Source organism: Haliotis rubra, unplaced genomic scaffold (assembly GCF_003918875.1).
Source record: "Haliotis rubra isolate DU_JTF1 unplaced genomic scaffold, ASM391887v1 Scf25, whole genome shotgun sequence".
NCBI classification, from domain to species: domain Eukaryota; kingdom Metazoa; phylum Mollusca; class Gastropoda; order Lepetellida; family Haliotidae; genus Haliotis; species Haliotis rubra.
The window spans coordinates 1,072,951-1,085,881 of NW_025766558.1; the positions used below are offsets into that span (position 1 = coordinate 1,072,951).

General features: G+C 43.7%; 1 long non-coding RNA gene across 2 annotated transcripts; it reads right to left on the reverse strand.

Moving 5' to 3' along the window:
* Positions 1-2,672: 2,672 nt before the first annotated feature.
* Positions 2,673-12,928, reverse strand: LOC124279381. Of its 2 annotated transcripts, XR_006899351.1 has the most exons (4): positions 12,776-12,928; positions 10,166-10,286; positions 5,588-5,679; positions 2,673-3,414 (listed from the first exon to the last, which is right to left on the reverse strand). It is a non-coding gene; the product is annotated as an uncharacterized LOC124279381 (long non-coding RNA). The 2 variants fall into 2 exon arrangements; XR_006899350.1 differs by lacking the exon at positions 10,166-10,286 and having other exon boundaries at positions 12,776-12,917.
* Between the last annotated feature and the right edge of the window lie 3 nt (positions 12,929-12,931).

The window sequence follows — 12,931 nt, forward strand, 5'->3', positions numbered from 1 at the left end:
AAATAATCCACCAATCAACAGGTATTTGTTATTTTGGTGAGCGTTATATAGAGACACCTCGATATACGTTGGACGCCATCCGGTCGGTGCATGAGAACACAGAGTAACTGCATACCCCCTCCCACACTGAGTATACATTGACGTTGACATTGTGTACTTTGCTGAGTGACAAACTAACTATACTATGACAACATGCATGACTGCGTTGTCTCCCCAGGATGTTACTGACGCCGGATCGAAACTGTGTGAACCCCATGTGTTGTTTCTGGGTTCGATTCTTTATATGGTTCTCTGTGTGAATCCCATGTGCTGTTTCTGGATTCAAGGCCTCACAGGGTACACTATATGAAACCCATGTGTTGTTTCTGGGTTCGATTCTAGGGTACATGCGCACGTTGTTTCCTGGGTTGATTCTTTATAGGGGTTTCTATGTGAAACGCATGTGTTGTCACAGACGGTCTTAATACAGCCGTATTGTCCTTCACGGCTAATACACAACCAAGGAGCTGCCTGCTGACGGCGAGCCGTGAAGACTTCCCCATGTCCGTTTACTGACAGAAGCGTACGTACAATGCAGAACGACTGGCTATAAATGTCAGGGAACCCTCTCTACAGATGCTTCTACTATTACAGACTTCTTCCTGACGAAGGAACACGTCAAATGTGAAAATAGTGGAAGCGTCTAGCGTGGTGACCCGCTGGTCCGCAGCCCCTCTACTTGACTTCAGTCTTGACTCCCAGGCTGCCGATTGGTGGCCTTGGATATGGCCTTTAGCATTGTTCCTGGTCTATCTGCTCCATGCCCTCAGGTGTAAACCACACTACCTGTATCACAATTTACTTCTAAACTAACCATGACGTAATTATATCAACCTTGGAAATGGAGTTATACTCACTCACCAATCAGCTTAATGTTGCACGGTGTGGGCGTCACAACTCCAACTCTCGCGTTCACAACGATAACATATTTCCACACCCCCTGCACCATTGGCAATTCACTCACTAACTCCGCCGTGAGACATACTACACTTGTGTACAACAGCGAGGACCCAGTCAGGCGGTACGACACACTGCCTCCTCACATCGACCCCCTCCACCAGCGCCAGCTCCCTAAACGTCAATACTAAATCACTGACTGAACATGTGTCATTGGAGGTTATTACCACGACATAGGGAGACTGAAACTGGTGGCGGCAGACCGCAGCTAATGGCGGTTGTGGAAGACCGGTTCTTATTTGTTGAAGAAAAACGACAAGTAAAACAAATGTGGTATTTGACATTTCTTGTATGGGTGTTGAGTGAAAACAATGGACGACTCTCGAACCATTATGGTGCCTCCTCTGACAGTTGGACATGTTCACACTTGATTATCAGGAAGCCAACGAGCTGAGACGAACAACAGAACAACGTTCTGGCCATCTTTGCTACAATATGCGGTACGTGACACGTGACACATATCCTTTATATAGATGACTGTGACACATTTGTATAGATGGACGTACGTGACACATGACCGTTTAATATGGATTGACGTACGTGATACATGTCCGTTTTATATGGATGAACGTACGTGACACATGGCCGTTTAATATAGATGGACGTCCGTGACATGACCATGTCCGACACATATAATATGGATGGACATGTCCGTTTTATATAGATGGACGTACGTGACATGACCGTTTTATATGGATGGACGTACGTGACACATGACCGTTTTATATAGATGGACGTACGTGACACATGACCGTTTTATATAGATGGACGTACGTGACACATGTCCGTTTAATATGGATGGACGTTCGTGAAACATGACCGACCGTTTTTATATAGATGGACGTACGTGACACATGACCGTTTATATATGGATGGACATATTTACGTGATGGACATGACACGTTTTATATAGATGGACGTACGTGACACATGACCGTTTAATATGGATGGACGTACGTTTTGACAGATGGACGTACGTGACCGTTTAATATGGATGGACGTACGTGACACATGACCGTTTTATATAGATGGACGTACGTGACACATGTCCGTTTTATATAGATGGACGTACGTGACACATGTCCGTTTTATATGGATGGACGTACGTGACACATGACCGTTTTATATAGATGGACGTACGTGACACATGACCGTTTTATATAGATGGACGTACGTGACACATGACCGTTTTATATAGATGGACGTACGTGACTCATGACGACCGTTTATATATGGATGGACGTACGTGACACATGGCCGTTTTATATGGATGGACGTACGTGACACATGACCGTTTATATAGATGGACGTACGTGACACATGACCGTTTAATATAGATGGACGTACGTGACACATGGCCGTTTAATATGGATGGACGTAATTGACACATGACCGTTTTATATAGATGGACGTACGTGAAACATGTCCGTTTAATATAGATGGACGTACGTGACACATGACCGTTTTATATAGATGGACGTACGTAAAACATGTCCGTTTAATATGGATGGACGTACGTGACGCATCTATTTTATATAGATGGACGTACGTGACGCATCTATTTTATATAGATGGACGTATGTGAAACATATCTATTTCATATAAATGGACGTAATTGACACATATCCGTTTATATAGATGGACATACGTGACACATGTATTTTATATAGATAAAAAACGATATAAAACTATATACAAATAAATATCACATAGTACAGGAAAATAGCATTAAGCGATTAGCCACACTGCACCGTGCTGTTATGAACATGATATAACCACTACAGAATATACATGTACTTCTCTGCAGATATAAATATCTGATGCTTCACTTGAATTTTAAATCTCGTGCGAAATATTTCCAGATTAATAACCCATTGTTTAGAGTTCTGTAGTTTCACATATACGGAACAGTTATCGGATTAACGATGTCCGGCCTGACGAGGTTCCACTGTATGCAGTTTGATACTGAAGGCCACCACAGCACAACACCGAGAATGACCCACACTATGGCTGACGTAGCCAGTAGGACATACAACACTGTTACAGCGCTATAAAGTCCAGGCTTCGTAGTAATTTGCCATTAGGGAGAGCAGTAATCCCTTAGATCAGATGCTTTATAGTAATTTACCATTACGGAGGGCATTAGGTCCACTAGAACACCGGGTTCTGCAGCAGGCCGACAGAGGGCGCCAGCTGATGGGGAGGCTGCCTGATTGGTGAAAGAAGCACGTGCAGGCCTGTGTCCTCGGGCTGTCTCATGCAGAGAGCCACCTTCACTGGTACCATGCATCTTGTAATGCTGCTGAAAACCCCCCTCATCTGACATGGTATGTCATAAAGCGACGGTAGAGTGGCCCAGTGGTGGCAGTGCTCGCTCGTCATGACATAGGTCCTGCTTCGATTCTCTATATGTATTGTCTGTAAAGCAAATCAGTATTGTTTGTATGTATTGGAACATTGTTAAAAGAGTCGTTAAGAAATATTCACCAGCTCATGTTATTTGTTTGAAAACCTTGTCTTTTGGAAGGCTAAATTGACCAACACTTAAGATTGATATCATTTCAGCACGCGAGAAGATGCTCAGAACACGGAACGACTGTCAGTGTTACTATTTCAAAGTGAGTTTAGTTTCAAGACATGAGGCCTGCTTGAGCTGGGAGAAGAGCCCGATACAAGGCATAGACTTTTACCGCTAGCGTGAAACCTACGAGCCTGGGTTTTGTGCTGACAAACATGGATACATGATATATAATTACGATCAGAGACTCCCCAGGGAGTTGAGATTGACAATACGATGTGCTGTTGAGATTGACATCCAGTGATCGAGGGACAAAAATACCAGCGCCTTGAGCATGCACCAGTTGCTTGGATATGTGCGCTATATATCTATCCTATAATATACTGAGTCAAAAAAGAAACTTCACATTCTTTCTACAGGGCACTATCAAAGAACAAGAGATGGTAAGATGGTTAAATTGTTATTTTTTCATTGCTGAGATCTGTGTGATGTACTCGATGCACTGACAGTGACATAATCAGTTCCATTAGGCTACACCGCCGTTCCAAAACATGGGTATACAGAATGTCAAGTCACAAGAATAAAAATGCGAAATTTCTCAGTTCAATATCGTGTATGGCCGCCCCGCGCATTCACCACTGCCAAACACCGTCTCCTCATCGACTGCCTGATGCTTGTGAGCACGTGGTTGGGGATTCTGCGCCATTGCTCTTGCGCCAAGTTCCTGCAAATTCTGAGGTTGGTTCCTAAGACCACGAAGCCTTCTCCCAAGTGCATCCCAAACGTGCTCTATTAGATTAAGGTCAGGGGACCTCGATGGCCAGTCCATGACGTTGATTCCAGCGTTTTCAGGGGTGAGCACCTGGTCGCGGTAAGCAGCAGCTGTGAGGTTTCCACGGATGACCAGAAGTCGGGAACGGTTGTTCCCACAGAAAGCACCCCACACCATGCAACTTCCGTCCCCGAATCTGTCGACTTCCTGTACACAACATTGGGCATACCGTTCACGACGTCGTCTCCAGACTCTATGCTAGTCTGTCTCACAGTCCCTGAACCACATTATTTTCCCTACTGCCATGCCCTCTCTGCAGTGCTTAAGCCCTAAATAAAGCAAGTCTAGATTTCCTCAGGTTCAGGTTCTGAATCTCTGGTCTCCCTAGGGCTCCTTTTCAATATAAATGGGCTTGTTTGTTACTATCAAAATTATATGTATTCAGGGACTAAGCCTTAGTCTAACTCTATGCCTGCCGTCCGCGAATCTGAGGGTAAACCTGGATTCATCGCTAAAGACGACTCGATTCCAGTCTCTCTGGGTCCATCGGAGGTGACGTCGGGCCCACAGCAGACGTTGACGTCGGTGAAACGGCGTCAATATTGGCCCACAATATGGACGTCGAGAATGAGATTGGCAGCCCGCAACCGATTTCGAATGGTCTGTGAGGACAGTCGACCTCTAAACATCTCAGCCCTGGTTCGTGTAGCCGGCAGAAATCTGTCACGTAGGTGACGTAGGACGATTTGACGGTCTTTTGCTCGTGACGTCACACGTGGACGACCCGACCTTGGGTGATCAGAAGTGGTGCCAGTTTGTTGTAGACGACCTCGCAAGTCATACACAGTACGACGGCTGCATCCCATTGCTCTTGCGACGTCAATAACTGATCTTCCCTCTTGCAACAGGCCAACGGCGCGTTCACGTTGCACATTTGACAATCGTGGAATTTCAAGTACCTTTAGAACTGTGGTTTAAAAGTGTTTTTTTTTCAATTCTTGAGGCCAATGCAAACACGTGCATATGAAGAAAACTTCGATGCGAAGATCACGTGATCGACTGCACGTGCACATCCTGATTTGTCACTAACATCATTTGCACGACGAATGGATGGGTTTGAGTGGGTTTTGCTAACGTTTTTCTAGAGTCGAAAGATAGTGATCCCATTTCGGATACATAGATGTATCATCAGAAAAAAAATATTCATTATTTTTCAAATTACATTTTGTGAAGTTTCTTTTTTGACTCAGTATATATATATATATGGGACGTAACTCCGAAGGAGGAATGTGTATACTTACTAGGTGCCCCTTGTTGAAGGACAAACATACAAATGTGTAGACCCGTGGCATATACAATGATGCTGTCAGGCTGCAGCTGCCACATCACATGACTGCAATACAAACCAGATAAATTTCGAAATCGTAACTTGCACGCTCTTGACTACAGAACACGGTGACCCTGCCCCTGATCATATTCATATCTGTATTACTGATTATCTTGTTACGTGAAACAGCAGAAACGAAACCAAAACTGTCCGCGTTAAAAATTACAACTTCCGTGGAGGAAATGGGGCCATCAGTATTTTTCGCAATACAATTTCCAGGTTTAAACAATGGAGAACAAATATTTATACACGTTTTGGAGGAAGATAGCTAGTCTAAGAAACACATCCTTATCTAATGTATATATTTTTGCATTCTACGACAATGGCGATTATTGAGATAAATAAAGTAATACTTGGGGATGCTCTTTCTGTTAGATGTTGATGACGCTGATATAACAATAACACGTAGTATTCCACGTTTGGAACGTCCATGAGATCACTCTTGGTGGTGGTTCTCGAACAAACAATGTGTGCGAAGGTTGGAACCACGCGTTTAAGACACTGATAGGACATTCCCACCCTACTGTGTGGAGACTCATCGACTGTCTGAGAAAAGACAAAGGTCTTGCGTGTACAGCGATCTACAGGTCCGAAAGAGGTCAGCCCCCTAAGAATAAAACCAGAACAACCACCAAACGTCTCCAAGAACGTCTTGAAGGTCTGTGCAAGACCTACGCAGCGAAAGAAAAGACACTCGAGGGCTTTCTCCACGGCGTCGGCCGTTGTTTGCGTTAAATGCAGTGTCAGTACAATGTATAGTGCTTCCATGAATTGTGAAATGTGAAAATGTGCTATTGTCATATTTATATATGCATTGATGCATGAATGATTCATAAATGTTAAATGTGAAAATGTGCTATGGTCATATATATGCAAAAATGTGCTTACATATGTATTTTGGTTGTTTTGGTTATCGATTATGGATGACTGATATGAATAAAATTCATTTCTGTGACTAAACATGTCATTAGTTTTTTTTCTTAGGGTGGAATTAATTAGGGGTGGATTTTGTACGGGTGGATTTTGTCCTAGGTTGCAATTATGGGGTGGATTTTGACCTGGATTCTTCTTTAAATCATTGGCTCCGCGTCGTAGTTAAGCAAGGCCCTGCGTACAGAATGTATATCTGCAGAATAAGATTCAAGTGATGGTAGAGACTTTAGATTATGTATGTGCCTCAACCATAACTCACTCAACTGTCCTGGTATACAGTTTTAAAACTACTGGGGTAGTCATGTGATCAAAGCGTTCGCTCGTCAGTACCCGGGTTCGATTCCCCGCATGGGTACAACGTGTGAAGACATATTCTGGTGTCCCCGCAGTGATGTTGTTGGACTATTGCTAAAAGCGGAGTAAAACTATATTCACTCACTGAACTTTAATCAAATGTTCTTTGTTGATCTCGGCATTGCAGAAACTATACCGCTGAATATCCCTATGCATATAACAATATTCTAACATGGGACGTGTCATATTGTTTCAAGAATAACCGTACCTTCTATTTTATAGCCTTTAAAGGTTTACCCATGTTCTAAATGCTGCGACAACCTACACCTATAAGGTATCTATCTACATGTACCGCAATATGCTAATGTTGTAAAACATGAAACGTGTATCCCAACGTCTCAGTAACTGTCACGTGACTGCCTCCGTGGTCTTGTGGATACAGCCCCTGACCGGGGAGTGCTAGGTCTGTGGTTCGATCCCTAGTCGCGTCAACCACAAGATGGTGTATGTATGCTCCTGACTACATAACAAGGCCAGGTCGGAGGGAATCAGTATGCTGTATCTATCCATGTAAAATCTGCCACTGTATCTTATTTATCTGCTATTGATCTGGTACTAGGACATGTGTCGTTAAGTTGGTGGATCTACCTATCTCTGCATGTTAGTTACCGTGTGTTATATAACCCAATAATAGAATGTTAATTATGATAGCGTTATATCTGCCTGGGTGTAGATACGTTTCAAAACACAAAGCACTGATGTTATCCTGTAAGACTTACAGCCTGAGGAACTAAACATATATGGAAGGCCTACTGAAGGTGAACCCGTTTCAACCCGTATTAAGCTTTACAGTGTTTTGTGTGATGTTTATACCAGCAGACCGTTTTTTAATACGTGTTAGTAAATATATAACTGAACAATCACGTTGTGACGGAAGAATCACATCGATTGTTGCGATGAAGTACTGCTCCACAGTTCAACCTTTCAGCCATGTTGTTTTATTCGATATATTTGACCACTCACTGGGCCGGCTGCTGATTGGCTAGGCGGACCTCGTGTAGTTGAGCGCTGTTGTTGTTGAGAGTACGTGTCACGTGTTATATAACACGTAAACTATCTGTGTCCGGGATGCCACTTGTCACCCTGCTGGACTTCGTGTGTGAAAACACTGTTTTTGTCATTTCAGATAACAGTCTTCTCACCCGGCCACTATCTAGGTACACAAATATAGTTGAAGCAATGTTTTGCATTACATTCTTTAATCTGTTAAAGACAATTGCCTAGCACCATATCTGTTGACGCTGTTATTTATCTCTAAATTCCGTTAATCCCTAGAACAACAATACAACCTTTGATAGTGTTCTCTACAGCTGATGTGAGATTTCTCAGTAACCAGTTACAGTTGATACAAGCATGCGCGGGCATTCATCAGGAACAAGTCGATAATCTGGACGGGGCAGCGTGAGAGTATTAGCAGTGAGGGGGAGCTGGGCCCACCGAGCCCCTGTCCACACCATCCTCCAGCAGCTTCACGGAATATTGATGCAGCGATTGCAAGATTTCCCCGGGTCTGCTAATGTCTTCCCGACGCGCGACCGTGCTGTGTATGTGATGTCCAGTGCAGCAGTGCTCGCGCTTCCTGGTAACGCATGCAGACAGATTGTTGGCGACAACGATGCTACCTGAAACTCTACTATTAAAATATCCGTTTTAAATCTTCTTTGAAGTTTGGTCGACTTTGACAACAATGTCCGGTGTTGTGCGTCTTCATATTGAGCGTGTTGCATCAAGCCACATATTTGTGAAGTATTTAAGTGTATTTGAGGAACCTTAAACGGTAATTGACGTGGAAACATAGACAGAACATGACTTGTCTTTAAAACACGGGGAGTTACGTGACATTTACGTTGAAGGCAAACGCTTGTTCTTTATCATCTATTAATGGGCGCGGCAGCCCTGCCTTAGGGATTAGACGGTTTTACCCTTGTTTACCTGGCAATGTTTACTCCGTACTAAACCCTGTCTCGGTCAGATTCCTTGTACAGGGAGACCTCGTCAATCCGGACGGTATCATGGAACAAGGTATACGAATCTCATATATGGAGTAGTGTCCCTTCGTATAGATTTCCTCGTTCTTGGAAATTTGTTGGCCTCATTTTTCGGTACACGTATGTTTTCACGTATGTTTCTCTTAACTGAGGAGCCAAAAGCATCGACTATCGGAGTAAACCCTGAAAACTCCCGGTGTGTTATCATCGGAAGACGATGTATGTTTATATATACATGTATGTAAATAAATCTCCTAGCTTGTATCGGTTTATCAAAGATACAACACAATTCATTAACCTCTTCATTTTTCGAATTCCGGGAGCTTGAATACTGGTATTGATGAAGTTACACCTCGGGGTGTGTTTGTGCGTCAGCTGATACAGAGCATCATTGATGAGTTGAGTCGGGTAGAAAGGGTTTGGCATAAGGGGCATTTCGACTGTAAATTTCAGAGTTATTTCAGAGTGTTAAAGAAATTTACCTGAGTATGTTAATCAATTTATCTTATAGAGTTTCATTAAGTTACCTCCACAAGATTCAGTTACATAGCAAATCAGTAATTAGCTAGGGTGAATCGATTCTATCAGACAGGGGAGAATGGTGTGTTTTCGTTGTTAATTACCTACTCCACTGTCTCATAACTGGGAGTCTCACAACTGGGAGTTCTCACAAATGGGAGTAGACCATCTATAATGTAGGCGATCGCAGCTGTCTGCAGACAGAAGCGTTAAGGCTGAGATGAAGGACTGTAAACAGACAACTTGATTTACTTTGACTGTACGGCATCATGTGACACTCGTCTAACGCGATGTAGTGTATCACCCTGAGCAGAAAGCGACTGATGTAATATGTTTGTCTACAATGATATGGACAGTACATCTCCGCACTACCCCTGGGCGGGTACCTGACCCCAGGGGATTAACCGGCCTTGTGATCCTGCCAGAGTTAATGTGACCCCATTAACTGACCTTTCACTGGACCCACTTTGGCGGGAAGCCATGTTGATTTGCTTACATGAGAATCAGTGATGGTCCGCTCGTCCCGAAACTAGTGCGTCTTGCACTCAGTATTTGTTTACAATGTTATTAAACAATGTATGCAGAGTGGTAAATATTGTTAGCGAATCCACATTTAATTCTACGAAGATTTTGAATCAACATCTTACACGTTTGTGTATTTGCTATTGATCTGTCCAAACAAAAATAAAGTATATAACCTAGTAAACAAACGAAGGTAACAGCGGCATGTTCATTGTGGAACCCAAACAAATACACGAGTGGAAGCATCTCCCCGACACTGAAAGCAACACCAATGTCCGTGACCAGCCTCCGTGAAAACTGAACCAATCAATAATTCAGCGATACCGAAAACACACCGAGAACAATGCATCATAACACTTGCAGCAGGCATAGTCCTGTGCACACAGCTGCAGCAGGTATAGCCCTGCATATATAACTGCAGCAGGTATAGCCCTGTACACATACCTGCAGCAGGTATAGCCTTGTACACACAGCTGCAGCAGGCATAGCCATGTACAGACAGCTGCAGCAGACATAGCCATGTACAGATAACTGCAGCAGGAATAGCCCTGTACACACAGCTGCAGCAGGTATAGCCATGTACACACAGCTGCAGCAGTTATAGCCATGTACACATAACTGCAGCAGGAATAGCCCTGTATACATAAGTGCAGCAGGTATAGCCCTGTACACATAGCTGCAGCAGGTATAGCCCTGTATACATAGCTGCAGCAGGTATAGCCCTGATATAGCCATGTACACAGCTGCAGCAGGTATAGCCATGCAGCATACGTACCTGCAGCAGGGTAGCCCTGTACACACAGCTGCAGCAGGTGTATAACCCTGTACACACAGCTATAGCCTTAGCAGGTGTAGCCATGTACACATAACTGCAGCAGACGCTATGCACAGCTGCAGCAGGTATATAGCCCTGTACATAAGCTGCAGCAGGGTATAGCCCTGTATACATAACTGCAGCAGGTATAGCCCTGTACACATAACTGCAGCAGGTATAGCCTAGCTGCAGCAGGTATACCGCTGCAACAGATATAGCCATGTATACATAACTGCAGCAGGTATAGCCATGTACACATAGCTGCAGCAGGTATAGCCATGTACACATGCTGCAGCACATACCTGCAGCAGGTGTAGCCATGTACACATAACTGCAGCAGGTATAGCCATGTACACACTGCAGCACTGCAGCAGATATAGCCATGTACACATAACTGCAGCAGGTATAGCCATGTACACATAACTACATAGCAGCAGTATAGCCATGTACACTGCAGCAGGTATAGCCCTGTACACATAACTGCAGCAGGCATAGGTACTCACAGCTGCAGCAGATATAGTACACAGCTGCAGCAGGTATAGCCACTGCAGCAGCAGGTATAGGTATAGCCCTACATAACTGCAGCAGGTATAGCCCTGTATACATACCTGCAGCAGGTATAACCCTGTACACACAGCTGCAGCAGGTATAGCCCTGTACACACAGCTGCAGCAGATATAGCCTTGTACGCACAGCTGCAGCAGGTATAGCCCTGTACACATACCTGCAGCAGGCATAGCCCTGTACACATACCTGCAGCAGGTGTAGCCATGTACACATAACTGCAGCAGACATAGCCATGTTCACATAGCTGCAGCAGATATAGCCATGTACACATAGCTGCAGCAGATATAGCCCTGTACACATAACTACAGCAGGTATAGCCATGTACACATACCTGCAGCAGGCGTAGCCATGTACACATAACTGCAGCAGGCATAGCCATGTACTCACAGCTGCAGCAGATATAGCCTTGTACTCACAGCTGCAGCAGGTATAGCCATGTATACATAACTGCAGCAGGTATAGCCCTGTACACATAACTGCAGCAGGTATAGCCATGTATACATAACTGCAGCACTTATAGTTCTGTATACACAACAATGTGAACTCACGGACATTGTGAGTAGTACTTGAACACTTGAACAATACATGGGGAATCTCACCCACGTGTCTACTGATATCAAGAGTTGAACAAGTTACACATTTCTACTTTTATAAACGAGTTTTTGATATATTTGATATCAGAAGACACAAGGATGAGATTCTACTTATCATCAAAAATCATCAATGAAAAATCTACATCTCTCAACACGGTACGGCCATTAGAGTTGCAATGTAGCGATGTCACAGTTTTGTGACATCATCAGGTTTATGACGTCATTGTATTGTGATATCATCAGGTGGCATTGTGAGTCATGTAATTCATGATGTCAAAGCATTGTGATCTCATGCATAGATGACGTCAAGGCATTGTACAAAATCTGTCAAAAAGATATCTCCTTGGAGATAACAGGAAAGTATGTATATTCTTGGAGATATCGTTTGATCTCACACAAGCGATATCTCCAGTGGAGCACAGTTTTGGATGATACATCGATATACCCAGGACATGAGAGCGTTAAACATTACCGGGTACAGCTGTCATGGTGGCTGTCTGTGGTGTGTAAGTAATTATGTCAATCACGGAAACTAACAACACAAACCACAATCCAAACATGGCGATGAGGAATCCTCACAGTCGCTACACTGCGATCTCCCGTGGCGTAAATACGTAAAACAACTTTAGATCAGACAATCCTACAGGTTGCGACATAGAGCGATATGATACCGCAACATCGCCCATAGCATGGAAAATACCACCACACAAGGAAACGGCTTGTACACTGTTGTGACATCCATAAACAACAGCCGCTTGTTATTGTATAGAAATATATATACAACTCTTCCACAGTCATACAATTAGACCTACCTGACTTTAATTGCAGATCACCTCTATAAGTACTACTATTCTACGTAACAAAAGGCAACACAGGGTATTGAGAAATTGTCCCATCCTAGGTGAATCACGGCTTGCAATCCTGGTCTAAATATAGCCTACTTTGTATGCGATTGGCTGCGGGATGAC